Source organism: Triturus cristatus, chromosome 11 (assembly GCF_964204655.1).
Source record: "Triturus cristatus chromosome 11, aTriCri1.1, whole genome shotgun sequence".
Classification (NCBI taxonomy): Eukaryota; Metazoa; Chordata; class Amphibia; order Caudata; family Salamandridae; genus Triturus; species Triturus cristatus.
Window position 1 is genome coordinate 185,250,524 of NC_140594.1, and position 18,971 is coordinate 185,269,494.

At 46.6% G+C, this 18,971-nt stretch overlaps 1 protein-coding gene across 5 annotated transcripts in view; it reads left to right on the plus strand.

The window, feature by feature from the left end:
* Positions 1–377: 377 nt before the first annotated feature.
* The window catches only part of TRAFD1 (TRAF-type zinc finger domain containing 1), a 282,334-nt gene continuing 263,740 nt past the window's right edge, over positions 378–18,971 (plus strand). For 3 of the 5 annotated variants that reach the window (XR_014970449.1, XR_014970450.1, XM_085633470.1), the window contains exon 1: positions 722–859. The gene's annotated coding sequence lies outside the window, so the exon portion shown is untranslated. Of the gene's footprint in view, positions 873–18,971 lie in introns of all 5 variants that reach the window. The other 2 variants (XM_085633468.1, XM_085633469.1) reach the window with 2 other exon arrangements.

Here is an 18,971-nt window from a genome sequence, read left to right on the forward strand (position 1 = left end):
CTGATTTAGTTTGAAAAACTTTCATAGTTAATTTAAGTGCTGTTGTGTGGTAGAAAAAAAACTTTCCTCTACCCAGAGTACCCAGCAAGATTGTCACATAAATCCTCTCACTTTGAAGTACGAGAAAGAAAAGTAAGCACCAAGCTCCCTCAGAAGACAGAGCCTGATATTTGACTTCTGTCTTTGAAAGTACAGCAAATGTAACAAGATAAAAACAAGATTTACAGGCCTTTTTACAGAAAGGCGCAATCAGTGGAAGACTACAAGGGGAGGTGTTGTGAAAAGGCTTTGCTCCTTGGGAGGGAGGAACTGAACCTGGACAATCTAAAACAAATAAAGCCAGCAAATAGAAAGCCAGAACATGTGAGTTACAAATCACAAAGCCTACAGAAAGCAACTGGCAGAATGCATTCAAATGGAAGATTCGGAATGTCCCCAATACTATTTGCCAAACCAGACAGCGCAAAAACTGACAGAAAATGTTGTTCTGGTTAGCCACCTCTTTAACCCTGCCACTGCACTCACTGGCAGTTATTGTCAGAGCGCGAATACTTTTTCAAATGCACTTCCAGTGCTGATTAAGAATTACCATGCCATCATTTTTTAAGAGACCTTCCGCTTCGGCCACTCTACCCTACTAAATATTAGTTCCAAGATGGCCGCCCTGTTAAGTGAGTCTAGGCGTGGCCTACACAAATGTCCTCTCTCCATGCCCACACAACAGTGACTTGTAGGAAGCGGACCATGGGTGGGAGGTGTTAACTAAGATCCGTAAGGCGTCTCCGAGTTCCCTGCTTGATTTGCTGTGAGGTTCAGGAAGGTAGTGCTGGCAGCCACTGTTGTCGCGGAGCTCGGACAGGTACAGTTCACTGGTATTTCCGATTTTATTCTAATAGTAGGTGACGGGAGCGATAAGGTCTTCGTATCGTGAAAGGCTGAAAAGCTAGTCGCGCAATAAATTCTTGACTATACACATAAACGAAACTGAAATAGAATAGCGTTTCTAATTGTTTTTTTGGTTAACGCACCGGCCATTTTAGATTAACGCCAGCTGCGTTGAAGGAAGTGGGAACTGTTAATAAATATTCTATTATAGTGGCTTACATATGGGCAAGTACGTTGCTTTTGTTTTTATGTTGAGTACTAATATGAATGACCTGTATTCCGTAAAAAGGTATGTAATTGATATCTGTTATTATGTATTGATGCACAATTATTTTATTATACTCGCTATTATCATGAACCTTGTTTCTCTTAGCGTAGTGATATAAAGAAATTATAAATTTTTACGGGGAATGTCGACGCTGCATGTACTTCGTATTGAACTTTAAATATGGCCTGGGAGTTGGGGTAAGCACTTGCTGAGGTAGCCTTAGCCCAAGTCATCTGAGTTGCTGACTGTCTGGAGACAAACCGTCTTCCTAGCAACAGCCCGAGCTGTGAGCGCTGGAGGGCGTCTCATCCTGACGCGGCGGCAGGCAAAACAGGCCACCTTCAAAGATAGAAGACCGTGTCCTATTGGCAGGAAGCCCGCGTCTGTAATCCTAGGATTGTTTACCGGGTAGCCTGCTCATGACTTTATCATGAGTGCCAAGGTACAGATGTCAGTGTCTGTGTTTTTATCACGAGCATCCTATGACTTAATGAGAATTTTGATTTGAGTTAGTCCGGAGTCGATTCAATTCAGCTTTATTCGGAGCAAGTTAATGTCCATAAAAGCAAACACAGTCATAATCACAAATACAAACATGAACACCTATAGCAGACATAATCACAATTCATATACAATATTAATCATTAAAAACATAATACATCTTAAAATTACATATCTACATCTAAAAAACACATACTTTTCCTCAGGTTAATGCATTTGTTTAAAAAGGAAGCTGTATAAAAGCAGATATCAGCAGATTGTAAGTTAAAAATCAATTTCATAGCCTGCTCAACCGTCCGTGTACCATATTTTACAAACATGGGCTTTAACAGAATAACACGGTAGTTGGAGTACAGTTTACAAAATAATATAAAGTGCATTGTGCTCTGCTTGGAAAAACCGTCACATCTACAAGGGCCTATAGGGTATTTTCTCATTACAGGATGTGCCACCAGGTGATGCACTATTCCAAATCTCAGTCTTGTTAGTACAAATTTGTGTGTAGGTCTGGTGACTAAAGTTAGATAGACGGGGAATCCATCCATGGACAAATATCTGTTATAGAACATAACAGTGGACAGAGAACCTGCAATTACTCTTCTTTTCCTCTCGGCAAAGGCTAGAAAAGTCACTTTCATCTCAGTCTTGGGGATTAATAAGACAGCTTTTGAATCAGTTACAATATTCAGGTTAAAAATATCCGAAAAGCACATAATAATGTATTTAATCCAGGGAATTGCCTTTACTTTATCTAATCGCATACAGTCCTGGATTATAGACCTAGTGAAAGATTTTTCTTCATTCAAATATATTGATCTCCACAACATTAAAGGTCTCAGTGACAAAAGATCGGATAAATAATTGACATTTAGTTCATAGTGACATAATGCATTAGAGGTCGAGGTGGGTAAACACAACACCTTTTTTAGGAAAGAATTCTGTTCCAGTTGCACCTCGTGTGTGCTACTGTAACCCCAAATTCCAGCCCCATATAATGCAATCGAAACACATCTAGCCTGATAAATTTTTACCATGTCTCTGGTCCTACGATCCCCAATTTTCTGTGCAAATCTAAAAATTCCATGTGCATTTCTAGCCATTTTATTGCGAATATTATTGAATTCATGTGTCCACTTTTTATCTTCAGCGAAGGTTATACCCAAGTAGCAGAATTTGTCCACCTGCTGCACTTTTATTTTATCTATAAAAAACCCTTTCGCTGCATGTTTAATTTTCTTTGGGCCACAGATCATTGTATAAGTTTTGCTTTTATTGATAACTAATTTTTTATCTTTAATAAAAGATACAAAACTATCCATTAATCGTTGTAACCCTATCGGAGTTCTTGACAATAATACAGCATCATCGGCGTATAATAACACCGGAACGGGGGTACCGTTAATCACTGGAACATCTGCTGGTACTTTTTTTAAAATAGCATCAACATTATTTATAAATAAAATGAATAAAAGAGGAGCTAAAACACAACCCTGCCTTATACCGCGTTTAACGCTAAAGTTCCTAGTGCATTCACCCTTCCTACCGAAACGTACACATGTTTTTAATCTCTCGTACATTCTGGCAAGAAAATAAATTATGGCTTTTGGCGCCCCTAATTCTAACAGGGTCCTCCACAGAATAGAGTGGTCGACCATGTCGAAGGCGCTGCTTAGATCAGCAAAGCACATGTAAATATGGCCATGTTTGGCTTCGCTGTATTTCCCGATCAGTAATTCTAAATTAATGCATTGATCGAGTGTACCCCTACCTTTCCTAAAGCCATATTGGCTATCTGTCAGAATATGGTCCTGTTCTACCCATTCTTCCAGTCTAACCAACATAATCCTACTCATTACTTTTACTGAGGCGTCCAATAGTGAGACTGGTCGATAATTTTTCGCATCGGACCTAGATCCCTTCTTGTATATAGGTACAATTATAGACTCCTCCCAAGTTTGTGGAGGGCCTATACATACCGCGGCATTAAAAACAACAGCCAACAACGGGCCCCATACTTCCGGAGTCTCCTTATATACATCACTTGGGACCCCATCCGGGCCTTGGGCCTTTCCTCCCTTACTTGCTCTTATCCCATTTTCCACTTCTTCCACAGTAATATCAAGTGGTATGATAGGCCATCTTTCTGGCCCAACATTACTATTTTTATTTGAATCAAAGATACTAGAAAAATGGGTAATCCATCCTTCACAGGAGACATTTGCTGTTAACTCCGGGGTATTTGTTTCCTTGAGGAACGGAGAATTAATTGTTGACCAAAATAAAACAGAATTCGATAATTCTGCGGCCTGGTTAAGAGATTCCCACGCCTGTAGCTGCAAATCCTTCTTCCTACCTTTAATAGCCTTTTTGTATTCTAGCCTCAGAGTAGTTATTAATTTTTTATCCCTAGGTCTTATTGCTAGGGCTTGCTTAAGGTCGGTCAGGGCATCCGAACAAATTTTATCAAACCAAACGAAGCCAGGCTTCTTACTGCCCCTACTACCACTTGTGAACTTGTCGTTAATGGCGTTGTTGATATCTTTAAAACTAGACAAGACCCGCTCATGATCTAATCTATTATCTAAAATAAAGACAATGTCTGCTAAATTCTTCACGATAATAGACTTAGTTAATTCAGATGCTTTAGCACCTATCCACCTCAGCCTTACCCCATTAACCCTGTGTGCTTCAATGTTTCCAACTGTAACCCCTACCTCTACATCATTCTCCTCCCACAAAGTCATGGGGACAATAATACAGTTGTGATCACTAGTATCCATTATTTCAATTTCAAGTGGGCCAAAACAATCGGCAATACTGGACGAAACCAACACATGATCAATTACAGAATTCGCACGCCAATTCCTAAATGTGGGGATAGGTGCACCATTACTATCCCTGCAACAGTCCAAAATTTCCAGGTCAAGGCCCCCCATTAGTGCATTCACTTTTTCCCCATACATATCATGGGCAAAATGTGGAGCCTCCCATCCAGCATTATTTGTAACCCCACAAGCTGTAGTGGATAGTAATTCACATAATGAAACATTGAAATCCCCACACCAAATGATATCAAATACTTCATGAGAAATCGAACTTAAGTTCTCAATAGCATTGTTCAGATCAGTAACAATTCTGCCCCTGCTACTATCAAAAATGTTATTATAATAATTGATCAGAAGGATATTACGATTTTTACCTTCTCGGATCCAAATCATCTGTATTAAATTTCCTACCGGCACATATTTTATCACCGTCATCTGTCGATGAACCGATACAAGGGTGAGTAGACCTCCCTTGGCTCTACCTGGTCCATCTCCATATGCTGGCAGGTTATATGAAATGAATCCCTCATAATCAATATTATCTTTACACCAGGTTTCCTGAAAGCATAGGATATCAAACCTGTTAATAAAGGAGTTCCAACCCGGGTCCCTACTTTTGGGTTTCAGACCAGCTACGTTCCAGCACACCAACCTGGAACATATACCTGCTCTGACCATATTCCCTCTAGGGACACCTTGTATAACATCCTCCATAATGGCAACCTCAGCAATTTGGCCCAAATCGCCAGAATTCATACAACCATCTGGTGTGGTCTCAACTTCATCCTGCTCAGGCGTCTGTCTGGGGGTCAGTGTTGTTATACCAGAACTTACAGATATGCAGTCAACTCTGTGATCCTCCAAGTACGCTTCCTCTTCCCTTCCCGCACATATCTCCGTCTCCTTTGTACGTCAATCATTAGAGTCCAGAGTACTAAGTGCAAGAAATCTATTCTGGGTTGGGATATCAGAATAGGGTTTGCAAACAGGTGGGAAAGTAACATTTCTATTGTTGGCCCTCCCATTAGCATTGAGGTGATTATAAAAGTATCCTAGCGCTCTTGCGCATACATTGCCATCTAAGATTGGGAGAGATGCCGCTCTTAGGAGGACGGTAGAGACGTGCTGCGGATATTTAAAGTTAATAATTACACAGTCCCCTTTTAACCTTTTCTTATCACTCCCAATCCAATTGGCTCTTCTGGTTGTCAGAATACAGTCAGAAAGATTCAGTGGGAAACCACATTGCCTATTTAACCACGACAAACATTTGTTTTTTAAAGAATCGTGAGTCTCTTGGGGAGCCTTGTTATCTAGCGGTGGCACATTTGTAAGCACCACCACATAGGGAGCACACTCAGGTGGTAGGTTAACAGCACCCTTCATTTTATTTCCCTCCCAGCTGTTTGTATTATCTAAAACAGGCAAATTACTTCCTGATTGGTTTGTGCCTATTTGTGGTACTACTGGAGTAGCACTACCATTTACTTTGGTCCCTGTGGCTTCCTTAGTAGGGTCTCCCTGTCCTTGATTCTTACTTTGGGTATTAGTAGTGGTGTCGGCTACCACCTCCGTAACCGGGGTAGCAGCAGACACTTCTCCCAGTTTGCCCAATGCCTGATTTAGCAGACCGCTCAATCTGGCAACTTCTTCCGTTAGCTCCTTTATTTTGAAAACCAGCGGATCTATTGTGTCCCTAATCTTTGTACTAATAATCTCCTTGATGTTACTAGCAATATTATCCTCTTTTCCCGTATTATTCACTGATCTCAAGGCGGAATTCTCAATATCTTTATATGACTGATCTGCAGATTTCTTCCCATTATATGATGTCCCCTTTTTAGACTGGGTTTTCCTGCATGTTCTTACTGAACGTTTTTTTAGGGGAGGTGAACATTGTTCCACCCTGTCATGGCAGTCATCTGTTATTAACTCATTGGGACTATCTTGTACAGGATCAAGGTGCCCCAGCTCCATTAACTCAACCACCTCCGGGGTGGTAATATCAAAAAGATTGTTTACATCCTCCATACTGGAGGTTAATAAACCTCGTGAGGGACTGGCTCCGAGAGAGGTACCAGCTTTCCCTAATGACTGTCGTCTTTCACAATTTATCTTATTAACCTTCTGAACCAAATAATTATCCATTGTACGTGGCCCTGAAGAGGCTTTAGATCTAGACATATTATGAACAGACTCACCCTCGTTACAAGCCTGAATTGATAGTACGTTATGTCTGTTAGTAATTATTAAAATGACGATTTTTAAAACACACTAGCAATGATTGGCAAATCCTCAGTGTCACCCCCCGCTGCTTCATCCAGTTCTTGTGACCGGGACCAGCGACCCTGGCCCAGTCCAGTCTCCTCAGGCCTCTGAGGGCCACAGAGGGCCCGCCCTTTGCCCGGGCTTAGCCCGGCGCCGCCCGCGCGCGTCCCGCGACGCGGAGGGAGCCTCGCAGCTTTAAGCGCCTCCGGGCGCGCAGGGGATCGAAAACAGGAAGTGCCGCTAGGGCTTCTGGGGGCTGTAGTCCCCACGCGTCGTCCAGCAAGGTCTGTGGCGGCAAAAATGAGAAGCAGAACACCACCGGGCCCCCCGGGCTATGCAGAGAGCGCAGCGGAGCGTCCACCAGCCAGGTAAGCTCTTTGTTGTGCCCCCGCTCCACCGAGGGAGCCTCGCAGCTTTAAGCGCCTCCGGGCGCGCAGGGGATCGAAAACAGGAAGTGCCGCTAGGGCTTCTGGGGGCTGTAGTCCCCACGCGTCGTCCAGCAAGGTCTGTGGCGGCAAAAATGAGAAGCAGAACACCACCGGGCCCCCCGGGCTATGCAGAGAGCGCAGCGGAGCGTCCACCAGCCAGGTAAGCTCTTTGTTGTGCCCCCGCTCCACCGAGGGAGCCTCGCAGCTTTAAGCGCCTCCGGGCGCGCAGGGGATCGAAAACAGGAAGTGCCGCTAGGGCTTCTGGGGGCTGTAGTCCCCACGCGTCGTCCAGCAAGGTCTGTGGCGGCAAAAATGAGAAGCAGAACACCACCGGGCCCCCCGGGCTATGCAGAGAGCGCAGCGGAGCGTCCACCAGCCAGGTAAGCTCTTTGTTGTGCCCCCGCTCCACCGAGGGAGCCTCGCAGCTTTAAGCGCCTCCGGGCGCGCAGGGGATCGAAAACAGGAAGTGCCGCTAGGGCTTCTGGGGGCTGTAGTCCCCACGCGTCGTCCAGCAAGGTCTGTGGCGGCAAAAATGAGAAGCAGAACACCACCGGGCCCCCCGGCTATGCAGAGAGCGCAGCGGAGCGTCCACCAGCCAGGTAAGCTCTTTGTTGTGCCCCCGCTCCACCGAGGGAGCCTCGCAGCTTTAAGCGCCTCCGGGCGCGCAGGGGATCGAAAACAGGAAGTGCCGCTAGGGCTTCTGGGGGCTGTAGTCCCCACGCGTCGTCCAGCAAGGTCTGTGGCGGCAAAAATGAGAAGCAGAACACCACCGGGCCCCCCGGCTATGCAGAGAGCGCAGCGGAGCGTCCACCAGCCAGGTAAGCTCTTTGTTGGAGTCGTCTGCTGTTTGGGTTACTGTCTGAAATGTCTGTCAACCACATTTAAAAACCAAGTTAATTATTTTGTAGAGACATTTATACTTTTGGATTTTTTTTTTTTTGAGAGAATTCCTATTGCACTTTCTGCTAATATGCAGCACGGGGAGAGATCCACAAACGATTTTTTTTTCCTCTGGGCATAATCCCAAAGGCATGTCCTACATTAATTAGCAAGCATTACCAAAGTCAATAGTTTCAAGTTTATTTATGCTCGTCTAATAAAAGCCATTGCAAATTTATAAAACATATAGAAATGGGAAAAACCACTTAGGCTTTGTGCCCAAGCTGTAACATAGCATTCAGTTCGGTAATGAAGGGCATGTTGTAAATGGGTATCATGATATACGATTGCTTGATAGTATAAAGAAGGTGGCGGATACTGCTGTGGCATTAGTTATAAAAGCATTAACAAAAAACGATTTCATTGGGTTCGGCAGGACCAGTCTATTCGGGGACTACGGTGGACCGCGGGATGGGAAGACAAGATCTCCCTATACGCGGACGACGTCCTGTTCTATCTTGCCTCTCCGGGGGGGTCGCTGATTTGCTTGTTGGGACGTCTTGGCAATCTTTGGCAGATATTCCGGATACACGGTTAATTGGTCTAAGTCGGTCATTTACGTGCTGGCAGGTGGTCCGCCGGCGATACCGCCGGGCTGCCCAATTACGATCGCTGCGGAGGGCTTCCGTTACCTCGGGATTTATGTGTCCCTGGAGCCGGGGCGGCGTTTTGCTTCCAATCTGGACCCGCCCCTGCAGCGACTCAGGGCGGATGTCGCACGTTGGAGGTTCCTTCCTCTCTCTATGCTGGGGAGGGCAGTCCTCTTAAGGATGATGGCACTTCTGCGTTTCTTGTACGTGCTCCACAACCCGATGGACCCGGTCCCAGGGTCCTACTTTAAGGAGGTTGAGGGCCTCCAGCGGAAACTTCTTTGGGATGGTAGACCGCGGATTGCATTCACCAAACTGACCCTGAACTGGTATGACGTGGGGATTAGTCTCCCTGACATGCGGAAGTACTACTGGGCGGCCCAGCTGGCTGCGATTAATCGTGGGATGCATGGCAGCCTGGTGATCCCGGGTACGCCATGGATAGGTGGCAGATGCCGGGAGGAGACTATACTAGGGCGCTGTACGCTAGGCCGGGTAGATTTTCGTTGACGGGCCCTACTGCCCACGCAGTCCAAGTGTGGCATACGGTTAACAAGCATTTGGGATGGGACGGTAAGCTAACACAGGCCACGCCTCTGTGGAGTTCCGAAAAGCTGGGCAGTCTTTGGAAATCCAAGGGCTTTGACAAGTGGGATCTTATAGGGATCGCGCAGATCAAGGACATGTGGGGTCAGGGTGCGGTTCTATCGTTCTCAGCCCTCAAGGAGCAATATGGCATGGCGGACACCGAGCATTTCCGGTATCTGCAGATTAGGCATGCGTTATTGGCAGAGATCCCAGAGGGTGGGTCGCTACCAGAGGCGTCACCATTGGAGGCTAGAGTCCTAGACGGACACATCCCGGAGAAGACCATCTCCCTTATCTATAAGAAGCTAATCAATAACATGGAAGATCCGCTGGTGCGCCTTAGGGAAAGATGGAACGCCGAAGGCCTTGAACTAGACGACGAAGACTGGCAGGAGGCCGTCTCCTCCCCCAGGGTGGTTGCTACACAGGCCCGACTTAGGCTGGTCCAGCTCAATATTTTGCACATGACGTACATAACGGGTCCAGGGCTGGTTCGTATGGGAAGGGCGGAAAGCGGGGAGTGTAGACGGGGGTGCGGGAAATTGGGGACCTTTTTCCATACCCTTTGGGAGTGCCGGCGGATAGCGGATTATTGGAGAGGTGTGCACCGCATATTGCGGGCCATGCTAGGGGTTGACATCCACCCAGAGGCACGTAGGTGCCTGCTCAATGTCTGGGAGCCGACGGACCTCAACGTGTGCACTACGCAGTGGGCTACGCTGGCGTTCATGATCGCGAAGCGGAACATTGCGCAATTGTGGGGGGCGGCACAGTCACCCGGTCTGGGGAAATGGAAGGAGGATTTGGACTGGTGCATGTGGAGGGAGAAGGCGGTGTACGTGGCTAGAGGTTGTCCCGGAAAGTGGAGTAAAGTGTGAGGAGCTTGGAACCACTACAGAGGAGATGTGTGTCCCCCACCAAGCAGACTAGCTGCGGAAGAGGCTCATGTAACCCCTTAATTGACAGGAAATTCCGTTGGAAACATGTATTGGGATGTATAGTTTGTGCCGATTGTAACTGACTACGCCTGCCGATGAATATATGCTGTTTGACTGCCGAATTGGTTTAATAAAAAGAATATGAAAAAAAAAAAAATTTCATCATTCTTAAAAGAAATTCATTCAGGGTTCAGTCAATATGTAGCCCTAATGTTTTATAAAAAGCAGCCATTTCTCCCATTATAGTGAGACTTAAAGTGCCGGTGCATCCAGACGTGAGCTCGTTCCATGTTATGACAATTTTGCCCTGTTCTTTCTTAAGTTTTTAGCATGAAGCCCTGAAATCAAATTAATAGCCTTTAGATGGCAGAGTGCGCTTTTAGCGAGCGCTCGTCTTTGTTGCATGTGGAGCGGAACTTCGTGCATTTATACGTAATCAAAGTGCAGATGAAACTAGTGAATAGTATTTTAGGTTGCAGAAGTAACCGATGGAGTGAGGGCTCTTGGCATTTGGTCGGCTTTGTTCAGAAATTTGACCAGGCCGTAGATGGCTTGAGGGTAAGGGTCGTTGAGCAGAAAATCTACAGCTGCTTGAATTGTACTGGTCCCTTGCTTGATCCATGGTTGACGGAGGAGCTTCTGGTGATTGTCAATTAAGCTGGGCAGATGCAGAGAAGGTGAGCCAAATTCTTCCCTGGTTGACCATATAGGCTACACTCATTGGATGCTGTGACCAAAGCGGAGAAAGATCCAGGGATGAGAAATTTACCATCCTGATGTGGCAATACTTGATTTTGAAATGTGCTGCAAACGTTTGTGAGATTTTTTCATCTTGTTTTTGTTATAACTTCTCTGTATGAGACGGGTGTGCTTTCTGGCCATCCGGATCCGGCAGTCTTGCAGAAATGCTTTTTCAGTTTCTCTATTTAACGCCTTCTTAAAATTTTGGTGTGGAAGGTTTTGGATCGAGAGAGCGGTGGCTGTTTTCAGAATTAGTGCATCGTGCAGGGTTTTTGAGGGACTGGATGCCTCTTGCCAAATTAGAGTTTTCATGGTTCCTACCTTGGCAGCATGCATGGCATGTAGATATTTGAGGGTGCAGACCTTTTGTGCCAAAACTTGATCATGTAACATGAAATTCATTAGAATTTGCGTGGCTGCTGAGTGGTTTGGGAGTTTGAGTAATGCCCTAATCACCTGACTCTGAGATTTGTTCAGGAAAGAGACCACCTTGAGGGGGAAGGCTTCTGAGCACGTAGGCTAGCGTGGGAATTAGTGTAGCTTTTACTATCTTCAGCAAGGATTCTAAAGTGGGAGCCTTTGTGTGTTTCAAGATGGTTTAAAATTCGAATTGTAGTGCTGCTACCTTTTTGGTTTGAGTGAATTCTCATGGGTTAAATGCCCTTTCCTATCATCGAGCCAACAGCGAAGATACTTGTATCTGGGGGCTCTGGACAGTCTGTTTGTTTGAAGTACCATGTTCTGGGTTTTTTCCTTTACCGACCAAAGATCACAACGTTGGTCTTCTTGAAATTCACTGTCGTGCCATTCGTGGTGTTATTTACGAAAAAGACGTCGAGCAGCCTTTGTATCCCCCTCGCTGTTTGGCTCAAGAGAACAACTTCAGCGTAAAGAAGGGAGGTGATATGGCGATGTCCCAGATTTGGCGCGTAACTGAGGATCGCATCAAGGGCAGGGACCAAGTTGCTCATAAGTATGTTAAAAAGGGCTGGCGCCAAAACATCCTTGTTTTAACCACTTGTTCTATCCTTATGTTGTTGGAGACTGTTGATTCCTCGGAGCAGTGGTTCAAGGATGCCACAGTGATTTAATTTTAGCCAGAGAAGTTTGCATCGGGCGTGGTCGAAGGCCTTGCTGAAATCTACAAAACAGCTGTAGAGAAGTTGTTTTTTCCTTATCTGTTTTGACACTATCATCCTGATTGCCGCTAGATTATCAGTGGTGCCCAAAATGGGCTTGAATCCAGTTTGGTTTAGTGAGAGTAGGTGAATTGAGGTTACCCATGCTTCTAGGTCCTCCAGTAAAAAGGAAGCAAATTATTTAGCCTCGACATCTAGGAGGGTGATGAGGCGGTAGCTTTCAGGGTTCACCTCTGAGCCTTCTTTAGGTCGAGCCTAGCGCAGCGCGCATAAAGTTCGAGCCTAGCGCAGCGCGCATACGCTGCTCTAGGAAATCGGCCTCTTGGAATCACTTTTCTACAAGCTCATGCGTGTGGTGCTCACGCTATTGGCCTTTGTGTCTGGCTTTAGCACACAATTGGCCAAAGGCGTGTGGATGTCCCAGCTTTTCGGTAAACGTTTATTACTAGAGCGTTTTGCTCTCGGGTGCCAGCAGCGGCGCGCAGTTGCCATCTGTTTTGGGTCCGGTTTCCTTGCCGCTTTCATTAGAAGGCGCGTCCCCTCCACCCCGAGCAAGGGACACACCCCACCTCCACAAGAGTGCGTTTTCACGGACGTGCTTGTTTTCCTTCGCATGTCCGTTACTTCACAAGTAAGGTATTCCAGTTCCGTGATCCTGTTTGAGCCTCTTGGTATATGCAGAGAACACACAGCTGTTCACGTGCACTGACAGTCTTGAAGTCTCTGTGAGAGAGGGGTGCTGTAATTCAGCAATGAACTGGATTTCAGTGGTTCAGCATGAATTGCTTCGGGACTGAGGGAGGTGTTTGGAGGTCAGGAACACGTCCCCAACAGTACCTCTTTAGGATGCTTGGCACAGATACTCTGCTGGCCAGGAATGGTATACATTCCAAGAACTGTCTGCAGGGCTTTTAGCAGGCTGGTTCTGATCCACAGGGAAGGCTTCACATATTTTTCTTTTTTGCAAAATCAAGAGTTGCTACAGATGAGTCACTATTGGCAGAGCTGTGAAGGTTTTGGGGAGTGGCATACGAAGACTACTACGTGGGATGTCATATAGCATTTACATAGCGCAAAGGGGTAACCTGCTTGGCGAACGTGTACCACATGTACTGAATGTTCTCACGGCATGCGGTCCTCGGCCGTACTGGCCTGACCCTGCAACCCGGGTACCTCGGTCTAGCCAGTACTTGACCGCCTCGCACCCAGCAGAACCCCCAGCTGTCAGTCCTCATTACTCTAATGCTACAGAGTGCCTCACAGCAGCGGATTACGTGACTCATCTGTTCACTGCGGTCCTGGCAGCAATGTTGCCGTTGCAAGGTGAGCACTGCCGGTTCAGGCTCCCAGGAAAACCCTCTCGTCAGCAGGTACCTGGTAGCGCGTCCATTCCGAACGCGTGCAGAGATTCTGACTGGCTGTGGTAACCCGAGGCATAATCAGGAAGGACACGTGGCAGGAGTCCCTTAGTAAATTCCTATTTTTTTTTTTTCAAATTGTCATCACCAAGTTGAAAACAGTATATAAAGTACCCCCAAAATTATAATGCAAACAACCTTCCATTATGCTTTGTGTTTCCAGGTGACATACGGTATCTGTCACTGGGAACATCCCTATGACGTACATTTAAAGATGCGTCATCTCAAATGTTACTCTCACATCCGTGAGGGGCAGTCTGATTGGCCACGAAAGCACTGCCATGTGCTATGCAAGGGAACTGTTGGAATCAGTAGCTGGAGGTTTATCACCTCCCATAATACATGGTATTGAATAAGTGTCAGGAGAAACCAGGGGATAGGTGGACGTATTGTTTTCTCAAAATATAAAACATTTTCTCAAAAAAACAAGCAAAATGAGTTGCATTGTGATAAATGTACTTGGCTGGTATCTCGCAAGATATGTTAGATACTGGTAGTAGTGTGGCTCTCAAAGTAAATGTCTCTAGGCCTCAGTTTTAGTGTTCCTGTGAGGGTTTTTGCTTTTTTTACACGAACCACTCTCACTGGGATGCAAATTACGCATAACTGCAAAATTGTGAAACAACTGGCAATGTACGGTAATTCTGTGAGATTGCACTTCATAATAATTTCACCCAGGACTAGCCTCAATCCCTTGTGTTTCTTACCCATTGCCAGCTTTTCCTTCTTTTTCTGAAGAGATCCTTGGTGTTCGCCTTTATGCAGACACATTTCAGACAGCAGTGGTGAGACCATTTATATTTGAGTGCCAGAAAACACCTATTTCGTGCCAACGCTGTCCTGTGAAATATGGTAGTGCCTACTCACATCTTTGGTACTTTAGAGCTTTACAAATGTTACCTGATGGGAGTAGAAGTGCTGACCAGTGGCATCGGCTCATTCACAAAAATTTAGGGCACTTTGAAAAATCCCTGTTTCTGAATAATTGTAGCAAATAAGCTACAAATAAAAGTGTTGGAGGAAGGTATCACCTGACATTTCTGCAAAATTGCCCCCAGTGCTGCATTTTGAAGCATTTATTCCAGCCAGATTGGTCCTCCGCATCCCCCGCCGTAGCCACATCACCGAAAAACTTCGACAACTCCACTGGCTCCCTCCCAGTCAACAAGAGAATCACCTTCAAGCTCCTCATACATGCCTACAGAGCTCTCCACAACGTAGGACCAGCATATCTGAACCAACGCCTCTCATTTTATGTACCTGCCAGACAACTTTACTCCACCCATCTTGCCCTGGCCACTGTCCCACAGATCCACAAGACCAGAACAGGAGGAATATCCTTCTCCTACCTCCCCGCCAAGACCAGGAACACCCTGCCTCTCCACCTCAGGCAATACCTGTCGTTGACTGAACCTCCACGCCCAGACGGATCAGCAGCTCCCCCCCCCTCCCCCCACCTCAGCGCCTTGAGACCCCCACGGGTGAGTAGCCGTGCTATACAAACCCCATACTGATTAATGTGTAGGCAAACTATGGTATTCATGGGGTAAGACGGTGTTCGCTCATTCATGTGAAGCACATTTTGCACATGCGGAGTGTTTCAAAATGCGCATATTTATCCACGGGATGAGAAAATAATCTAGTGTGTGACAAATCACACATCACATAAGGTGCAATCATTTAATAAGAGTGACTGCCAGTTTGTCAGCCATTCACCAAGAGAGTCAAACGCAGTCTCTATAACACGCAAATTCATCTTGAAACAAAAGCATACTTTTAAACAAAACATGGACTTACAGACCAACTTTCACGTAGCGCAATCGTAGGTCCAAATGCAAGTCTGACTGAATAGCCTCAAGAAGGCAACGCTGAAAAAAAATCCTATAGTTTCACTGACAATTTGTCGCTGGACTGCAGGCAGAATGAGTGCAGGATATCGGACATGCAACAGTTGATTCCGCACTGTATAGGTCTAAGGCACCGAACTCAAAATACAACAAGCATTGGCATAGCAAATAGGTCTCGATTTTGGTACCTTATAAGGATTTAGTTATGCAGCACAATATCCTTGGAGCAACAACCTCAGTTGTTGCATGGCTAAACACTTATAAGGTCCCAAAGGCGAGACCTTTTGGCCATGTCAATGCCTGTTGTAAATAGATAGCAGGATTGAACCTTGCCCAGAAGGCGGGACGGTGTCTGTAATGAGGCAGGTTCTGAATAGCCTTTCCAGCAGTTGTGACCAGAATTCGATATCCTGTTTGTGAATCGAAGCAGGGATACCATTTGGTCCAGGGACACCATTCGCATGTACTACCGCCTTCTGGATTTTTTTTTAAACAAAGTTTTATTTGTCAAGTTGCACATATGTTGCAGGGCTCTGCACTCCAGAGGCAACTGCACAATCCAACTATACAGTTATGATGACTTTGACATTTACCCAAAAGATCCAAACACATACCAACAACAATAAGAAGGGGGGAAAAAAATAAAGGGGGGGATGCCCCATTTCCCTCCCGCCCCCCCCTGATCGCACAAGATCCGCATAGTCCTGTCCACCACATAGAAGTGTAACAGGAAGGGTAAGCCCCTTCGGGGCCCACCCTGCATTACGCCCCACCAGGCTGAAGATCTGTATATGAGTTATCCCATCGGATGGATCTCTGTCAATGGTGGTGGGTCTAACAGTCCCTGATGATCCGCCCACCGTTTCCAAATCTTGTAGTATTTGCGTGGGCACCCCTTGGCAACAAAAATAGGTTGTTCTAGCCCCATACAGAAGTCAAGCCCATTCTTCCATGCGGCCACTGATGGGGCCCTTGGCGCCTTCCACGCCTTACAAATATCTATTTTCGCCAGTGTAAAGCCCAATTGCATAAGGTGTCGCTTATAAATGTTGCCTCCATAACATAAAGTAAGGCCAGCTGCGGCATACGGGGGAGCTCCCACCCCAGAACCTCCGAAAGGCAGGCAAATACCCCTCCAAAAGCGATCAAGAGAAGGACAGCGCCAAACTGTGTGAATGAATGTACCCTCCTCTCGGCAATAGCAAAGGCACATAGGGGAGGCGATCAGCCCTGCCCTCCACAAGCGCACTCGGGTAAAATAGACCCTAAGTAAATACTTGAACTGAATCAGGCGAAGTCTCATCGCTATGGCAGCCCCTTGCGGGGCTCCTAAGGCCTCGGTCCAGCGCGACCACATCCTTCTCCCAGGACCTCTGAAGCCTCAGAAGTGTAGGGGAGCAATGAGTGACCAGGGATTGATAAATCCTGGGAAATTTTCCGGTCATTTAGATCTCCCATGAAAACCTTCGCCTCCAGCGGGCTGAATTCCGGTAGCGACTCCAGACCCTCTAAACTAGGGGATAGGGCATGCTGAAATTGAAGGTAGCTGTAAAACTGGGATCGTGGCTTAAGGAATTCTTTCTGTAGGTCTTGCAAGGATTTGAGCGTCCGGCCCCTCATAACATCAGCAAGGACCGAGATACCTTTTGCGTCCCATCCCCGGAATCCTTGTAGGGCCGCCAGCTGACGCAGGCGCCTGTTACCCCAGAGGGGGGTTTCCAGAGTCAAAGTGTTCCACCACCCCATTCGTCGCAATGCCTGCCTCCAGATCGGGAACACCACCCGCGTAACCGATGGCAGCAACCCCCGCAGCGGCGCTGAATATAGTATTGTATGTAGGGAATGGTGTCCCATGAGCTGTCGCTCAACTGCGTACGCCGGGTCTCCTCTTGTCACCGTGCCACCACTCATTAAGAACCAGCTGGTGTGAGGCTTAATAGTACGAGAGAACATCAAAGGCGCTAGCCCCCCGCAGTAGGTGGACAGGAAGCATGTGTGCAAAGCCACCCGCACCTTTCCCCCCTCCAGTGCTTAATTTGTGCCAGTGCTTTCCGGTGCTCAGCACCGGCACTTTATTGTCAGGGCCGGGGCTATAAATTCTTTTCAGGAGGCAGTGGTGGTAAACGTGATTTTTCAAACAAAATGCAAAGTGACACAGCCTTACTTTTCCCACATCGCCTGTGCTGCTCATCCGCTCACTCTCGCCCATTAATCAACACATGCACTCCTGGCAGGCTGGCGACTGAATTACAACTTCTTAAGCTTTCGGTAATAAAAAAAAAAAAAAGCAAACGGGCTCTCCAAGAGCTGTCTTTATTTCTGCCCTTATCATGCCTTGCCCTTTCCCCTCCCTCAGAGCAAGTTAGAGTGCCCCTGGAAGAGCGGAAGAAGGCTGGAATTTTCATGTCCGTTACCGCTCACGTAGGCCTTCACCAGCAGCTCCCTATTGGTTACTGAAGGTCAATGGAGTTCTTAGCAGAATGCTTCTGGAAGTAACGATTCTCTAATCGAATACGTTTTCTTTAGTTCCAAAAGTCAACACATTCAGTCTCTTTTGCGACTTTGCCTTGATTTTTATTAAGAAATACTTTCTAAGGAGCTTGAAAACCTACAAATATCAAGTCAACCATCATATTACCAAGGAAGGAATTCAGATCAGGTGTGTATTACATGTGGCTTTCAGTTGTGCCAGTTGAGGACGTGGGTGGAGCCAATAGAGTAAGTGGGTGGAGTCAGTGAGGGAAGTGGGTGGGGCCAGTTGGAGTAGGTGTGGCCTCCTTCAAAAACTTGAGCACCTGGACTTCATATTTTACAAATTAGGCACTACCCCCCTTCCACAAGAACTGCTCAAGTGCTGCATTCACCTGTCTGAACCATGTAGCTGGTAGAGGAGCCGGGGAAGCGCCACCATCTTGAATATCACCGATCTGCCGTATAATGACAGAGGCATACGGGACCAGGACTTAAGATCTTCACGAATCCGTTCCCACACAGGGACCAGGTTGCATTCCCAGGAGACTGCAGGTACATCCGATAAAAACACGCCCAGATATTTCAGTCCCCCCCCCCCTCCCCCCCCCCCACCGCCAACTAAACCGAGGGAGCCCACTCTCCTAACCCCGTCCGATTCCCCCAGAACCCGTAATGTTGACTTATGAGCGTTCATATTGAGTCCCAAAGGTTCCCCGAAAATTTGCATAATGCGCAATAGCCGCGGCGCCGTCCTGTCTATATCTGTAAGAAAGAAGAGAACATCATCCGCATATAATGCGATCCTATCAGACACGGCGCCCATTCAAAACCCCGGATCTGTGCCCGCCTTCTGGATTTTATCTTGCTTTTTGTTTTGTTTTCTTAGACATTTTCTTTTTCGTTTAGTTAGTTGATCGGAAAGGCGACTTGGGTCACAGCTGTTTGCGGGTCCCGCCCCGAATGATGATTTAAATGCTGGGATTGCTTGAAGATGTTATCTGAGATCGCATGAACATTTGATGTATCGTCGTTAATTTAGAGGATTGGGCTCTGTGTAGAGGATTAATTTCAACTTCGATATCTTTAGTGTTCTTCACAGGCCGTCTTGATTTGTGAAGTGAAGT